At 37.7% G+C, this 15,470-nt stretch overlaps 1 long non-coding RNA gene across 2 annotated transcripts in view; it reads left to right on the top strand.

The window, feature by feature from the left end:
• LOC136171190 (uncharacterized) overlaps nucleotides 1-14,991 on the top strand; it is a 74,992-nt gene extending 60,001 nt beyond the window's left edge. Inside the window, exon 3 of one of the 2 annotated variants that reach the window (XR_010663775.1) lies at nucleotides 14,461-14,991. This is a non-coding gene — a long non-coding RNA (uncharacterized lncRNA). Of the gene's footprint in view, nucleotides 1-2,819; nucleotides 3,705-14,460 lie in introns of those variants that run through there. The other variant, XR_010663776.1, reaches the window with a different exon arrangement.
• Nucleotides 14,992-15,470: the final 479 nt, after the last annotated feature.

Raw genomic sequence — 15,470 nt, 5'->3', positions numbered from 1 at the left:
TTCTATGAGAAATGACTGTTGAATGTTACTCTTTTCACCATCAGTTATTATATTATAATGTTATATATTGGTTGTTATATTCACATCAGTTATTATATTCACATGATTGTTCCCTTTTAACCTGTTAATATAATAAAATATATTGATAAAAATCTAGCAACGTATCAAAATAATATTAAATGTAAATTAAGTAGGATTTATTTTAGTACTACATTGGTAGTTCCATGTTAAAAAAGACTTATTTTTTAATATATAGTGCAATTTATGTATCTATCTAAGTAAGTGAAATCAATCTATATCTTTTTTTGGATACTGTCTTTATCAGGTTTTAGGGTTATCCTGGGTTCATAAAATTATTTGGAAACTGTTCCAGTTTTACATTGGCCTGGAATAATAGATATTTTTAAAATACATAGTAAAGTTTTAAAGCAATAAATGAAAAATTTTAGGTGCCTGAACCAAAAATGAAAACACAAAGTTAGAGTGATGAGTAGGAGTTTAAGCCAGAAATGAACTTCCTACATAAAGGTGAGATTCATGCTGGCCATCGCTTTCAAGTGATGGTGATCTCTTTCAAGTGCTAAGGTTTAGAAGAATTTTACCTTATTTAACCTGAGAAGCTGCAAGATTCTTATCAGCTTCCCAAAGCCTTGAAAACAAATAAAAGTGTCAGTCGCTCCATCATGACCAAGTCTTTGTGACTCTTTGGACTGTAGCCTGCCAGGTTCATGGAATTCTCCAGGCAAGGATACTGGAGTGGGTAGCTATTCCTTTCTCCAAAGGATCTTCCTGACCCGGGGATCGAGCCTGGGTCTCCTGCACTGCAGGCAGATTCTTTACCATCTGAGCCACTAGGGAAGCCCGTGGAATAAACATTTACCTTAAGGCAATAAAACACCAAATCTGTGCCATGCTAGGGTGTTGAGTACAAAAAGACTTTACCTATATAAACTCAAACCAAAAAGTTAACATTGAAATACACTAAAACTATTTGACCTTTTGTCATTGTTCTTTAGTTGCTAAGTGTGTCTGACTCTTCTGCTCTTGACCTACAGGGGATCCCAATAAAAGCAGTGACTTTTGAGAGTACCTCCAAAACCTATGGAACAACCTCTGCTGGAGAGGTTCTCAGACCAAAATTAGAAACTACATTTGGAAACAGATCACCATGAGGGAGATTCAATAAATGCAACAGAAGAATGAACAATTGAAAACTAAAATTGTGAAATACAGTAATCAAAATAAAAATATGCAGTGGAATAATTAAATAGATGAGACAAGCTAAAGAGAATTGATACACTGCAAGATTGATTAATAGCAAATATAAAAAATATATGAATAAATACAAATAGTGGGATAGGAGGCATCAGCTTAGTCGCTCAGTTGTGTCTGACTCTTTGTGACCCTGTGAACTGCAGCTCGCCAGGCCTCCCTGTCCATCAGCAACTCCCAGAGTCTACCCAAACCCGTGTCCATTGAGTCAGTGATGCCATCCAACCTTCTCGTCCTCTGTCATCCCCGTCTCTTCCTGCCCTCAATCTTTCCCAGCATCAGGGTCTTTTCAAATGAGTCAGCTCTTCGCATCAGGTGGCCACAGTATTTCATGAGGAAAGAATAGAAAGGATGCTATACCCTGTATACAAAAAGTTAATTAAGGAGAAATTTCCAGAATAAAGGCATGAATTTTTGGAATAAAAGTTCTTGCTGAGGCTCAAATGTGACAGATTAAAACAAACCACAACTGGGTAAATCATATTAAAGCAAAACTGACATTCAGAGCTTAAAAATCATTTTGAAACATTTTTCAGTAGTATAACTTCTCCATATATTGTGTCCTTAACCTTCATACATACCTCTTCCACCAACCACTCCATTCTTTCCTTGCCTTAACTAAATCTTTATCTCACCTCAGAGCTCTGCTTCAGCAAACATTTCATTCCAAACCCCAAAAGATTTGGGTGGGCTAGTTTCATAAGCACACCTAAAAATTATTGTTTTTCCTCTTTTTTTTTTGTTTTTGTAAAAATCCATCCTCTGAGATTTTTGCCTCTTATTATAGCATACTTTCTCCCTTTCACCACTGTTTTCATTGATTTTCCTGGTTAATCATTAATTTATAGATTCATGGACAAGAAGTTGAATGAAATGGAAAATTTTCCTAACTAATAGTCTCTTAAGATGTTCACCTAGATGGTCAACTGACATTAGTCTGTTTCAGTCACAATCTGGCCATCTGTCACTTACCCCATATTGCTCTATATTTCGAAACAGCATCTAATTCAGTAGTACATATCAGACTTCATAATCTGTTATGTAAATTACCTTGCTAACATTTTCAGTTACCTCACTTACTAATCCTTTTTCTCCAAAATTTGTACTTTAGGTGAACACAAATGTCTACAATTGGTAATTATATACTTAGACTAATGACTCTACCTGGTTAAAAATAATCCATACAGAGTAGTGCTCAGTTCAGGGTCTCTGTGGTCATCTGGGGTCTCAGTATTGTCTGCCATTTCTTCCACATTTCTCCAGTTAATTATCTCTTCTTATATTCACAATAATTATTTTATATGCTTACCTTTGAGGTTTTTTTTACTCATTAGGCTCTATGTTTATCCATTATTTCATTGAAAATAGATACTCAGATGAGTTGACTATATGAAATGTTCTTCACATGGAAGAAGAGCACATTGAAAACTAAAATGTAAATGAAACTGGGAAATAATTGTTATATTCTAAATAGATAATTGCTTATTTGTAATATAAAGGAAACAGACATAAATAAGAAAAAGATAAATATTATTGTTTAAAAACAGGCAAGGAACATGGACATCCATGGGACTGACTGGATAAGATGTCATGTTTTTCATCCATCAATCTACCCAACACTGGGCATGGACAGGACCTGCTTAACAAATATGCAAGAAAATTGCTATTATCTTTAGGAGGTGGGAAGCAGCAGGTTATACCAGACAGTTATACCAATTTAGATACATATTACCAGAATTTAAATTTTGATTCCACTCTTTGGAACCCATCCGAATTTTGGAACTGACTTTTTCTCCTAAGGTTGTAAGAAAAAGTTTTGTTCTTCAGTCACTAAGTGTGTCTGACTCTTTGTGACCCCATGGACTGCAGCGCACCAGTCTTCCCTGTCCTTCACTATCTCCCAGAGTTTGCTCAAACTGATGTCCATTGAGTCAATGATGTCATCCAACCATCTCATCCTCTGCTGCCCTCTTCTCCTTTTGCCTTCAATCTTTCCCAACATCAGGGTCTTTTCCAATGAGTCAGCTCTTTGCATCAGGTGGCCGAAGTATTGGAGCTTCAACTTCAGCATTAGTCCTTCCAATGAATATTCAGGGTTGATTTCCTTTAGGATTGACTGGTTTGATCTCCTTGCTGTCCAAGGGACTCTCAAGTGTCTTCTCTAGGACCACAGTTTGAAAACATCAAGACTGAAGTTTTGAGTGACAATGATTTATAGGGTCTGAAATAAATGAAATGAGCCAGTCAAGAGAGAAAAGAAACTTTCAGGGAAGTAGAGGATAACTAGAAGGTGTAATATCAAGAAAATCAGAGAAGAAATGAAATTCAAGCAAGATGTCAACTCTGTCAACTTCCACAGAGAATCAATGAACATAATTTTCAAATGGATGAACTGGGCTGACCCCTTTGAAAGCTGATATTAAAATACTGTAGAGAACTTGTTTGACAATATCATTTTTGGAAATTGTAAAATACACCTATTGCTCAGCAACTGGTTAAACCTCCAAGAGAAGTAAATATATATACATATTCACTGTTGTTGCCTTTTAAAAAGCTCTTGTATTTAAGTCAAAACCAAAAGACATAGACATAAGAGTTTGAATCCCAGGCTTTTCACGAGGCAATGTTGCATTATTTTGCTCTACACCATCAAAATAAAAACTATTCAAGAAGTCAGCAGCTGCTATAAAAGTCATCTGGAAAGTCCAGGGAAGGGCCCTTAGCTGCTGCTGGGAAAGGGAAATTGTCCTTTGGCCCGTGAGCTGGCGTGTTTGTCTGCTGAGTGGCTTCAGCGGTTTCATCTGTTGCTGAAAGAGCCAAGAGAAAGGGGTAAAACAGGACTGTAATCCACACCACAATGAGTGGGACCAGCAGCCAAGTGACTGTTTTGTTTTTGTGCTGCCCCTTCTGGCACACTGCATCGTTGCACAGATTGCATGGGCTTTTAATCATCATTTAAATATAAGTGATCCAACCTTGGCGTTAGTTGGCTTTCCATGCAGCTTGCTGATCACCCAAAGGTGCTAGCACATACCACTCCAAGTTATGATTTTTCAAAACATAGTGATATCATGATAAGAAGGGTAAATGCCTCCCATAGTCTTACATTCAGTGCATGTTCTTTGGGTGTTTACAGAGAGAAAAGACTATATAGAAAACCTAGAAATTGATTTTTGCATTCATTCAGACAATCTCTGATTAAACATGGCATCCATTTCAAACCACAAAAATAGATTTCAGGCAAATTTCTTTTTGGATCTCTGAGATTCAGATTGTTAGTTCAACATTGGGCGTTGAACAGTCTTCTTTTTTAAGTCCTTTTTTCCTTGATTCTGAAATGCTGAGGGAGAAAACCAAAAAATAAATTATAAAAATATTCCATTAATGTTATAAAATTTTTAAGCAAAGATGGAAAAAGAACAATGAAGTAAATGTCTTCTATTTAATAAGAGAAAATTATCCCAAGTCTTCTGGATGAAAATAGGGCCCAAATTCTTAATTCTTTATTGACTTAGCAACTGTGCTCATAGGATTTTGTCCTAAGGATCCTAATAAGAGTCTAAGTATCTACATATAAGGATAGTTGTATTATAGCTTATTCTGCAAAGTTTTAAATAGCCTAAATGTTCAGTGGTGAGTAAATTGTATTCCATTTTACAGATGTTGATTTAATCAATCCTTAAAAATATTGTGAAAGCATATTTGACACAGAAACATGTTATGTAGTCTTTTTTCTCACTAACACTTTAATATGAAAAAGTTTTAAACATACAGAAATGTTAAACAAGTTGTACAGATAACACACACATAACTACTACTGGATGCTATAATCTACATTTTACTATGCTTCTTTATAACTCATCTATTCACCTATCCCTCCTTGTTTCCAACTGTCTTTCTTAAAAATTCATTTCAAAGTAAGATGCAGACACCAGTTCACTTCCCCCAAATACTTTAGCATGCACACTATTAACTAGAGTTTGATACTTGTTGTTCTTAAGTAAGATTTGTGTAAAATGAAATATATGTAATTTTAAGTGGACCATTTGATGAGTTTTGACACATGCATACACCTGTGTAACTCAAATCCCTATCAAGAAGTAGAACATTACAACCACTGTCATTCTTATCCCTTCTGCACTACCTGCCTCAGGTTTTGTCAAGGCAACCCCTTTTCTGATTTTTTTCCTCTTAAGTGAGCTTTGCCTGTTCTAAAATGTCATATGAATAAACTCATACAATACATACTGCTTTGGGTAAGCCTTCTTTCATTCAGTGTTATTTTTGAGATTCATCCATATTTTTATGTATATACATGGTTCGTTCCTTTTTTATTGCTGAGTACTATTCCATTCTGTAAATGCATGATGGTTTATCTCATCTCATGTTTTATGGTCACCTGAGTTAGGAAACATGTGATATTCTCTCAAACAGACAAACTTGCAAAACAAAGTAGTTCATATGATTTTGTATTTGTAAAAAATGTAGACACTCAAAAAAATACATATATATACACATATATGTCACAAAGATATATCACAGTATGGATCTCTGAGATTATGTTGTTGGTTATATATACATAACCACTTTTAATACATTTCTATAAAAACTTTATAGTATATATACTCTTTATATTGATATATGTACACACATACACATGAAGGCTTCCTTGGTGATTCAGACGATAAAGAATCTGCCTGCAATGCAGCAGTCTTGGGTTCAATCCCTATGTCAGGAAGATCCTCTGGAGACGAGAATGGCTACCCACTCCAGTATTCTTGCCTGGAGAATTTCATGGACAGAAGAACCTGGCTGGCTATAGTCCATGGGGTCGCAAAGAGTCGGACACATCTGAGCAACTAACACTTTTTACTTTCACACACACACACACACATATGTAATATATATATATATATATATATATATATATACACACACACACACACACACACACACACACACACACTAAATATAACCACTTAACTACTAGCTATATAGAAATTTATCTAAGTGGGTAGTCACTAACAGTATAGCAGTATATCCCATCTGTGGTAGAATTTGGGTGATTAACTTTTTACACATTCATCGTTTCTGGCTGCTATATAATCAACATTCAAGAACTAAAAATTTACCCTTTTTTATTAGACTGCATGTGATTGGACTGTAAGAAGCTGAGATTGAAAAGAAAACACTGAGCTATAACATGAGCCTCCTTCCCTGAAATCAAAGGAAAGAACAGAAATGTGACTGTTTGGCTGGAAGAGCCAGGAGGTGATTGTCTCCCCACAGAGATTGGTTACATAGAGGTTTGGTTACTGTAAAGTGACCAAAGTGCCGTCTGTGGAGAAACAGCCTGTGAAAAACTCCTCTCTAAACAAAGACTCAGACTGGAGTCCTGTGCCTGGATTAGAAAGCCACCTCGTAAAATCCCCCAAAGCTATTTTTTTCTCTACTTTACAAAGATTCTGAATTAACCTCTTATTGTTTCCAAGGGAGAACAGGGTAAAGAAAAGTGGAATATTTTACTAAAGGCAATTGAGAATAGAGTGCTGAGAGAGGGAAAACCTGAGTTTTTGTGAAACGATAACTAACTAAATGCCGCACGTCATATCATCTTTAAAGTCACATGAAATATACTGGATAAATTTTAGTTTCACTGAAATAATTAAGTGCCATGACAGCAAAAATCATGAAAAGTGGTAGTTTAGAACCCTTGTTCAGTTCAATTCAGTTGCTCAGTCATGTCTGACTCTTTGCAACCCCATGGACTTCAGCACTCCAGGCTTCCCTGTCCATCACCAACTCCTGGAGCCTATTCAAACTCATCTCCATCATGTTGGTTATGCCTTTCCAACCATCTCATCCTCTGTCGATCCCCTTCTCCTGCCTTCAATCTTTCCCAGCATCAGGATCTTTTCCAGTGAGTCAGTTCTTCACTTTAGGTGGCCAAGTATTGAAGTTTCAGCTTCTGCATCAGTCCTTCCAATGAACACCCAGGACTATCTCCTTTAGGATTGACAGGTTTGATCTCCTTGCAGTCCAAGGGACTCTCAAGAGTCTTCTCCAACACCACAGTTCAAAAGCATCAATTCTTCGGTGCTCAGCTTTTTTTATAGTCCAACTCTCATATCCATACATGACTACTGGAAAAACCATAGCTTTGACCACACAGACCTTTGTTGGTAAAGTAATATCTCTGCTTTTTAATATGCTGTCTACGTTGGTCATAGCTTTTCTTCCAGGGAGCAAGCATCTTTTAATATCATGGCTGCAGTCACCATCTGCAGTGATTTTGGAGCCCCCCAAAATAAAGTCTCTCAGTGTTTCCACTGTTTCCCCATCTATTTGCCATGAATTGATGGGACCGGGTGCCATGATCTTAGTTTTCTGAATGTTGAGCTTTCAGGCAGCTTTCTCACTCTCCTCTTTCATTTTCATCAAGAGGCTCTTTAGCTCTTCACTTTCTGCCATAAGGGTGGTGTCATCTGCGTATCTGAGGTTATTGATATTTCTCCCAGCAATCTTGATTCTAGCTTGTGCTTCATCCAGCCCAGCATTTCGCATGATGTACTCTGCATAGAAGTTAAATAAGCAGGGTGATAATATACAGGCTTGACATACTCCTTCCCCTATTTGGAACCAGTCTTTTGTTCCTTGTCCAGTTCTAACTGTTGCTTCCTGACCTGCATACAGATTTCTCAGGAGGCAGGTCAGGTGGTCTGGTATCTCAGTCTCTTTAAGAATTTTCCATAGTTTGTTGTGATCCATACAGTCAAAGGCTTTGGCGTGATCAATAAAGCAAAAGTAGATGTTTTTCTGGTATTCTGTTGCTTTTTCGGTGATCCAGCGGATGTTGGCATTTTGATCTCTGGTTACTCTGCCTTTTCTAAATCCAACTTGAATATCTGGAAGTTCACAGTTAACATACTGTTGAAGCCTGGCTTGGAGAATTTTGAGCATTACTTTGCTAGTGTGTGAGATGAGTGCAGTTGTGCGGTAGTTTGAACTTCATGGGGTTCTCAAGGCAAGAATGCTGAAGTGGTTTGCTATTCCCTTCTCCAGAATGTCTGTACTCCTATACATAAACCAAACCTCTCTCTATTGTGTCTGTTGAAGACCCTTAATAGTTACTGTATTTAAAACATTTTTGAAAAGTTATTTCTTAATTCTAGGCATGGTGGGATTTGTTATTAAGACCAAAAGGTGAAGTGAAAAGTGAAAGTGAAGTTGCTCAGTCGTGTCCGACTCTTTGTGACCCCATGGACTGTAGCCCACCAGGATCCTCCATCTGTGGGATTTTCTATGCAAGAATACTAGAGTGGGTTGCCATTTCCTTCACTGGGGGATCTTCCTGACCCGGGGATCGAACCCAGGTCTCCCGCATTGCGGGCAGACGCTTTACCATCTGAGCCACCAGGGAATCCCCCAAAAGGTGAAGAAGTGTTATAAATAGACAACTACCTGTTTTGTCTTCAGGAGGATCCCAAGAGGAGAAAGAGCACCTCACCGTTTGTGCTCAGGCCTTCCTGAGGAACCCATGTAATTCAGTTCCTGGTTCTTGGAAAACAGGATTACAGACTAAGAGCCAGCCCTGATTTTTACTCCCTTTTTGTACCCAGAAGGGAAGTGATTCAATAGCACAGGATTCTTGGTGACATAGGAACAGAACCTAGGCTTGACAATTTTTGACTTGCGAGTCAAGCTATTGAATAAAGCTAGGCAAGATCATCTGAGGGTCAGCAAACACCTCAGTTCCATGGGTATCACACATCTCCCTCCACATTTATTCTTGGCTGTGCAGAAAAAATCCAGTGAGGTCTCTTGCTGATCCACTGGTATGAGAGCCTCAGAGAACTTTTGCAGCTACAAGAGGACCAAGTGATCCAATTGTGCAGTTCCAAGGTGAGTAGAAAGATCACTTGGAGTTGCTTGTATATTTTGAGATTAATCCTTTGTCTGTTGCTTTGTTTGTTATTATTTTCTCCGAATCTGAGGGCTGTCTTTTCACCTTGCTTACAGTTTCTTTTGTTGTGCAAAAGCTTTTAAGTTTCATTAGGTCCCATTTGTTAATTTTTGCTTTTATTTCCAATATTCTGGGAGGTGGGTCATTCCAGAAAAATAAATGACCCAATCAAAAATGGGCCAAAGAACTAAGCAGACATTTCTCCAAAGAAGACATACAGATGGCTAACAAACACATGAAAAGATGCTCAACATCACTCATTATCAGAGAAATGCAAATCAAAACCACAGTGAGGTACCATTACACGCCAGTCAGGATAGCTGCTATCCAAAAGTTTATAAGCAGTAAATGCTGGAGAGGGTGTGGAGAAAAGGGAACCCTCTTACACTGTTGGTGGGAATGCAAACTAGTACAGCCGCTATGGAGAACAGTGTGGAGATTTTTTAAAAAACTGGAAATAGAACTGCCATATGATCCAGCAATCCCACTTCTGGGCATACACACCGAGGAAACCAGATCTGAAAGAGACACGTGCACCCCAATGTTCATCGCAGCACTGTTTATAATAGCCAGGACATGGAAGCAACCTAGATGCCCATCAGCAGACGAATGGATAAGGAAGCTGTGGTACATATACACCATGGAATATTACTCAGCCATTAAAAAGAATTCATTTGAATCAGTTCTAATGAGATGGATGAAACTGGAGCCCATTATACAGAGTGAAGTAAGCCAGAAAGATAAAGAACATTACAGCATACTAACACATATATATGGAATTTAGAAAGATGGTAACGATAACCCTATATGCAAAACAGAAAAAGAGACACAGATGTACAGAACAGACTTTTAGACTCTGTGGGAGAAGGCGAGGGTGCGATGTTTCGAGAGAACAGCATTGAAACATGTATATTATCTAGAGTGAAACAGATCACCAGCCTAGGTTGGATGCATGAGACAAGTGCTCGGGCCTGGTGCACTGGGAAGACCCAGAGGGATCGGGTAGAGAGGGAGGTGGGAGGGGGGATTGGGATGGGGAATACATGTAAATCCATGGCTGATTCATGTCAATGTATGACAAAAACCACTACAATATTGTAAAGTAATTAGCCTCCAACTAATAAAAATAAATGAAAAAAAAAAAAGAAAGAAAGATCACTTGGCAAGGTAGGCAGAGACCTGAATATGGAGTCAGATAATTTTGAATCCTGGCCCCAACCAAAAAGTCAGGGTTCTTAAACTCTCTTAATTTCCTAATGTGGGTGGAAAATGTATTAAATATAAAATACTTAAAATATTAAAGCACTTTATTTAACATCCCCGATTAGAATAATGAACTTGGATTTTTTAAATTAATCATTTGTTTATTTAATGCTGTTTTAAGCACTGATGACTGTGTAAAGACAATTTCATGATTTAATGATTGGAAGCCTAGACCTCAGAGTTACATTAACTCAGTTTGAATTTCTGCTCCACAACTGACTGCTGGCAAGATATTGGGAGGTTATTTAACCTCTCTGCTCAGTTTTATCCTCTCTAAAAGGAGAATGATAAAAGTATCTTCCTCATAGGGTTACTGCGAGCATTAAATAACTTAATATAACCAGCTAAGAATATTACTTCCCAAAGAAATATAAGGAAGCTATTAATCTGTTTATGCTTTCTGGTCTTAGCTGATGCAGTGTCCTATGGTGGAATATGATTGACTAGGGTCATGGAGTTCCTAAATTGATCTCTTCAATTCTGTCAGTCAATACTAGTAGCAGTTTGAGGGGAGTGGGCTGGGGAGGGGTAACAGGGAAAGGGCTGTTGGCTCTTCATGGGTAACTCTGGGGCCAACTTATTGAGCCCAGTCCAGCTGTCTGTATAATCCTCCTTCTTCTCAGAAGCATAGCAATCTGTGCTGACCTTTTCCATTGCACCTCCCTATCCTTTTCCCCAGATTTATTTCTCCCAAGGGAGAGATTAGGAGGAATAAAAGAATTGCACAATATTTCCCCTTTCTGCCTTCACTAAAATTATACTGATGTTCTGGCCACAAAACACCAGCAGCTCTAAAATAGGAGTCTGACAGGAGTTGTTGCTGAGATAGAGAACACACACTAGGACCAGTTTGAAAGGCAGGTCAAGAATAAGAAGGCAAGTCAGAGTCAGAGACCAGCTGTCAGTACAGAAATTGCTGGGAGCTGCTGGGATGAATATGTGAAATCAGAGACAAGAAACAACAGAAGGAAGGGAAGTAAAAACAGGAATGAGCAGAGGCAAAAGGTGGTAGTGGAAGAATTACTGAATTATTTCTATGTAATATTTTAAGAAATAGAATCATCTTTTTGAAAAATAGAGTCAGGCTACATTCACAGTTATGCTGTAGGACTTCTTAAAGACACCAATTAGCTGAGTTTCACAGAATGTTTTTCTCCACTACTTACTTTTGGGAGGAAAGTTATATAGACTCCCAAGGAAGAATTAAAAAGCAAACTGGTGTTCTCAAATGCTCAGATTTATTTGTTTGTTTGACCTAAATGCAGTTAACTACCTATACAGCAAAGATAGTCCATGTAGAGAAACCCAAGGAACCATGAGTTGAATCAAGAAACTTGGTGACGGGATGGATGTCTGGAGGCAGGAAGAAAGATCTTCTGTAGATGGAGCATAGAGTTACATCCTCTCTCTTGGCTCAGATGTACACCTGGAGCTCATTCTTTTTAGCACCACACATGTACACTCACAGAGGTGTTCCTCTTCCAACATTCTCTGTTCTTGATGTCAAGGTTTCAGCCTCTTCTTAAAGCTGTCTTATTTCTATCTTGAGCCATCTAAAAGAGGGAAGTCCTACTGAGCACACTTCAGATAGGACTGTGTAAACTCAGGGCACAGACACTTCTTCTTTCTGAAGGATTAACAGGTGATAGGCATCTCCAAATGGGAGGTTTCCATTTATGATAACCAGGAGAACAACCAGTGTTCTCATTTAGAATGGTGTGCACAGCTGTCTCAAATGTAGTGGGCTCTGCAGTTGTTGGCTCAGACCAAGATAAATGATGATTTCTTTGGCACAGGCCAGGCCAGCTCTTAATTCATATGCATCTTCTGTTCCCCTTCAGGTGCCTCCTCTGAGCAGGGCTCCACTGTCCTCCTTCTGGGTCATGTTTTCTCCTATTCTTGGCCATATTTCCTCATGGGAAGGTCTGGTTTTCCTATATTCCCCTTCTAAGCTCTGTCACAATCTTTATCCTTGATCCCTTCAGAACTTAGTTCTTTTTACTCTTAAAGTTCATGTTGACAGTGTTCTTTAAAAAAAACCAAACCTTTATTTTTTTATTTTTTTGCTATTTGTCAAGCTGACTGACTGATACTTTCACTTGATCTTCATTTCTGTTCTTCAATTCAATGCCCACATCCCCCCTTCCCCCGCCCCCGGCCCCGAACTCCAGATGTATCAGAACTTGTGCTGCTTTTGGTTTTTTCCATACATCTCACCTTGCACACATACACTGAGGTCTGATAAAAATGACCTATCAGAAGTTCAGGTATAGCCTTCCTAGAAAATAGCTCCTGGGGACAGACAACCATATAAAGTTCAATCAAGTTCCACATGTTTAGAATTCAAACTTTTGGATTTACAATGATTTAAGAAAAATATATAGCATATCCAAATATTTAAGCCTCTGTCTCAATATCACCAAAGTCGTATCTTTGTCTTTTCTTATTTCCAGCCCCAATTCAAAAGAAGTAAGGCAGACTCTCCTACCACAGACCTCCAAACTGTCATGGCACTCCAAACTTCTGATAGAGTCAACCTTTGAGGATTTAAACAAGTTAGGAAGTAGAGAATAAGATGAAAAAGTAAACAAAGAGACTTCAGAAGGACTTGTTGCTACTTAAAGGATGAACAAACAGGATTATCAATAGAAGTCCACACATCAGCCATGCTGGAGTGAGTGTGAACATGGGGAGCAGAGTAAAAGGCATCCTTCTGGCTTTCAGGCCATTGCCTCTCTCTTACTGCTCATTCTCCCTTTCATCAGCCTAAGTATCCTCAATGACCTCCTTCATGTAGGTGAATAAGAATCTTAAAGTTCCTTCTTCATGTTTGGAGACCCTGACACTGGCCTATCCACTAAGAAACTGAACAGGGTCGAAAGTTCTTTAATTCCTCACATCTAGGTCCTATGCAGATATTTCAAGTCCCAGCTTTATTATGTAAACTTTCACTTTCAGAGAATATTTTTAAAGGATTCAACTGCTATAGATGATTTGGCTTGGTGCGTGTCCTTGCTCTAACTCCTCTGGGATACAGCCAGAGGCCTCAGTCAGGAAGAGCCCAAAAGCCCATGTTTTTTTGGGGTCATTCTAGGGACCACTTAGAAACATAGTAGTTGTGATTTGTCAAATCATTTTAGAAACATTTTTTTTTTTTCTTTTTTAAAAAATTTTAGCTAAGCATTAAATGCATTACATATGAGAAACCCTGATCTGTGAACTCAGTGGATACATGCTTTTCCCAAAGCAGTGAGAAAAATTCTTTAGCACATACTTCCTTTTGATGTTGACCCAATGTGGCCATGATATAACACATCCTATATTTAGACCACTGATGTTTATATAAGCTACTGACTATTTACCAAGTTTATTTACTCAGTTAAGAGAAGAGTCCAGATCCAAGTGAGGGTACTTGTTTCAGCACTTTAAACACTAGGGTAACAATGTGTTTACATTCCCATTATAAACTATTGCTCAAGCAAACATTTGGAATTTCACATTTGTAAATTAAGGTGTACCTAGAAAAGGAATAAAAGCATTCCCAAATTTTGGAATGGAAGGGAAACTTCTAAATAAAGAAACTGAACCCTAAAACGAGGTTAGACTAAAAGATTCACCATCATATGTATCAAATAACAACACATTCTGATTTCTATTTTTCCATCTCCAAGTTATGAAATCTTTTGAATACATAACAATGTAGAACTGGTTCATAATTCTTGATATAAAGTTTTGCCATATTTTAGTCAACAACTGTTTAATCTGAATTTTAAAATTCTGTATACTCTTCACTGATCCTACTTCTGTCTCCTTCCTCAGAGTTAACCATTCTTCTCACTTGCTATTCACCATTTCCATGTTTTAATGTTTTAAAATCGTGTTTATTTATCCAAGTATATATGTAATATACTTTGTACATTTAAGCTTTTTTGTTGTAACTTTTATCTTTGTGTTTTCTGCAGTGTTGGAATCTTGTATAATGAAAAACATAAGAAGTAATGCTGAAGACCAGCCACAGACTAAGAAAAAAATATTTGCCAAAGACATCTAATGAAGCACTATTATTCAAAATAAACAAAGAACCATTAAAACTCAACAACAAACAACTTGGTTTGAAAATGGGCCAAAGTCATCGACAGATATCTCTCCAAAGAACATGTACAGATGGCAAGTGAGCAAATGAAAAGATGCTCTACATCATATGCCATCAGGGAAATGCAAGGTAAAACAATGAGATTCTGCCGCATAAGCACAGCTGCATACCGTGGCCAATGTCCAGAACACTGACAACATGCTGGTGATGATGTAGAGCAACAGGAACTCTTATTCATTGCTGGAGGGACTGCAAAATGGTATGGCATCTTTGAAAGACAGGTTGGTGGTTTCTTATAAAACTAAACATACTCTTACCATAGGATCCAGTAATCACACTTACTGGCATTTACCTAAAGGAGTTGAAGACTTAATGTCCACACAAAAACGTGCACACAGATGTTTACAGAAGTTTTATTTATTTATTTATTTATTTATTTATTTTTAAATTTATTTTTTTATTTTTCAGTGGGTTTTGTCATACATTGATATGAATCAGCCGGGATGGGGAATTCGTGTAGAAGTTTTATTTATAATTGTCAAAACTTGGAAATAAGATGTCCTTCTGTACCTCAATGCATAAATAAATGTGGTGTAGTAAGACATTGGAAATTATTCAATACTTAAAAAGAAATGCACTATCAGACCATGAAAAGATATAGAGGAACTTTTAAATGCATATTGTTAACTGAAAGAGGCCAATTTGAAAAGGCTACATACTGTGTGATTTCAACTGTATGACATGATTGAAAAGGTAAAACTATGGAGACAGTAAAAAGATCAGTGGTCGGCAGGGTTTGAGGGGTAGGAGAGTGCGTAGGCAGAGCACAGGAGATTTTTAGAGCAGTGAAAATATTGTGTATGATACTACAATGATGGA

Source organism: Muntiacus reevesi, chromosome 6 (assembly GCF_963930625.1).
Source record: "Muntiacus reevesi chromosome 6, mMunRee1.1, whole genome shotgun sequence".
Lineage (NCBI taxonomy): Eukaryota > Metazoa > Chordata > Mammalia > Artiodactyla > Cervidae > Muntiacus > Muntiacus reevesi.
The sequence above is the reverse complement of the archived record's forward strand: the minus strand, read 5'-3'. Positions and strand labels throughout refer to the sequence as shown.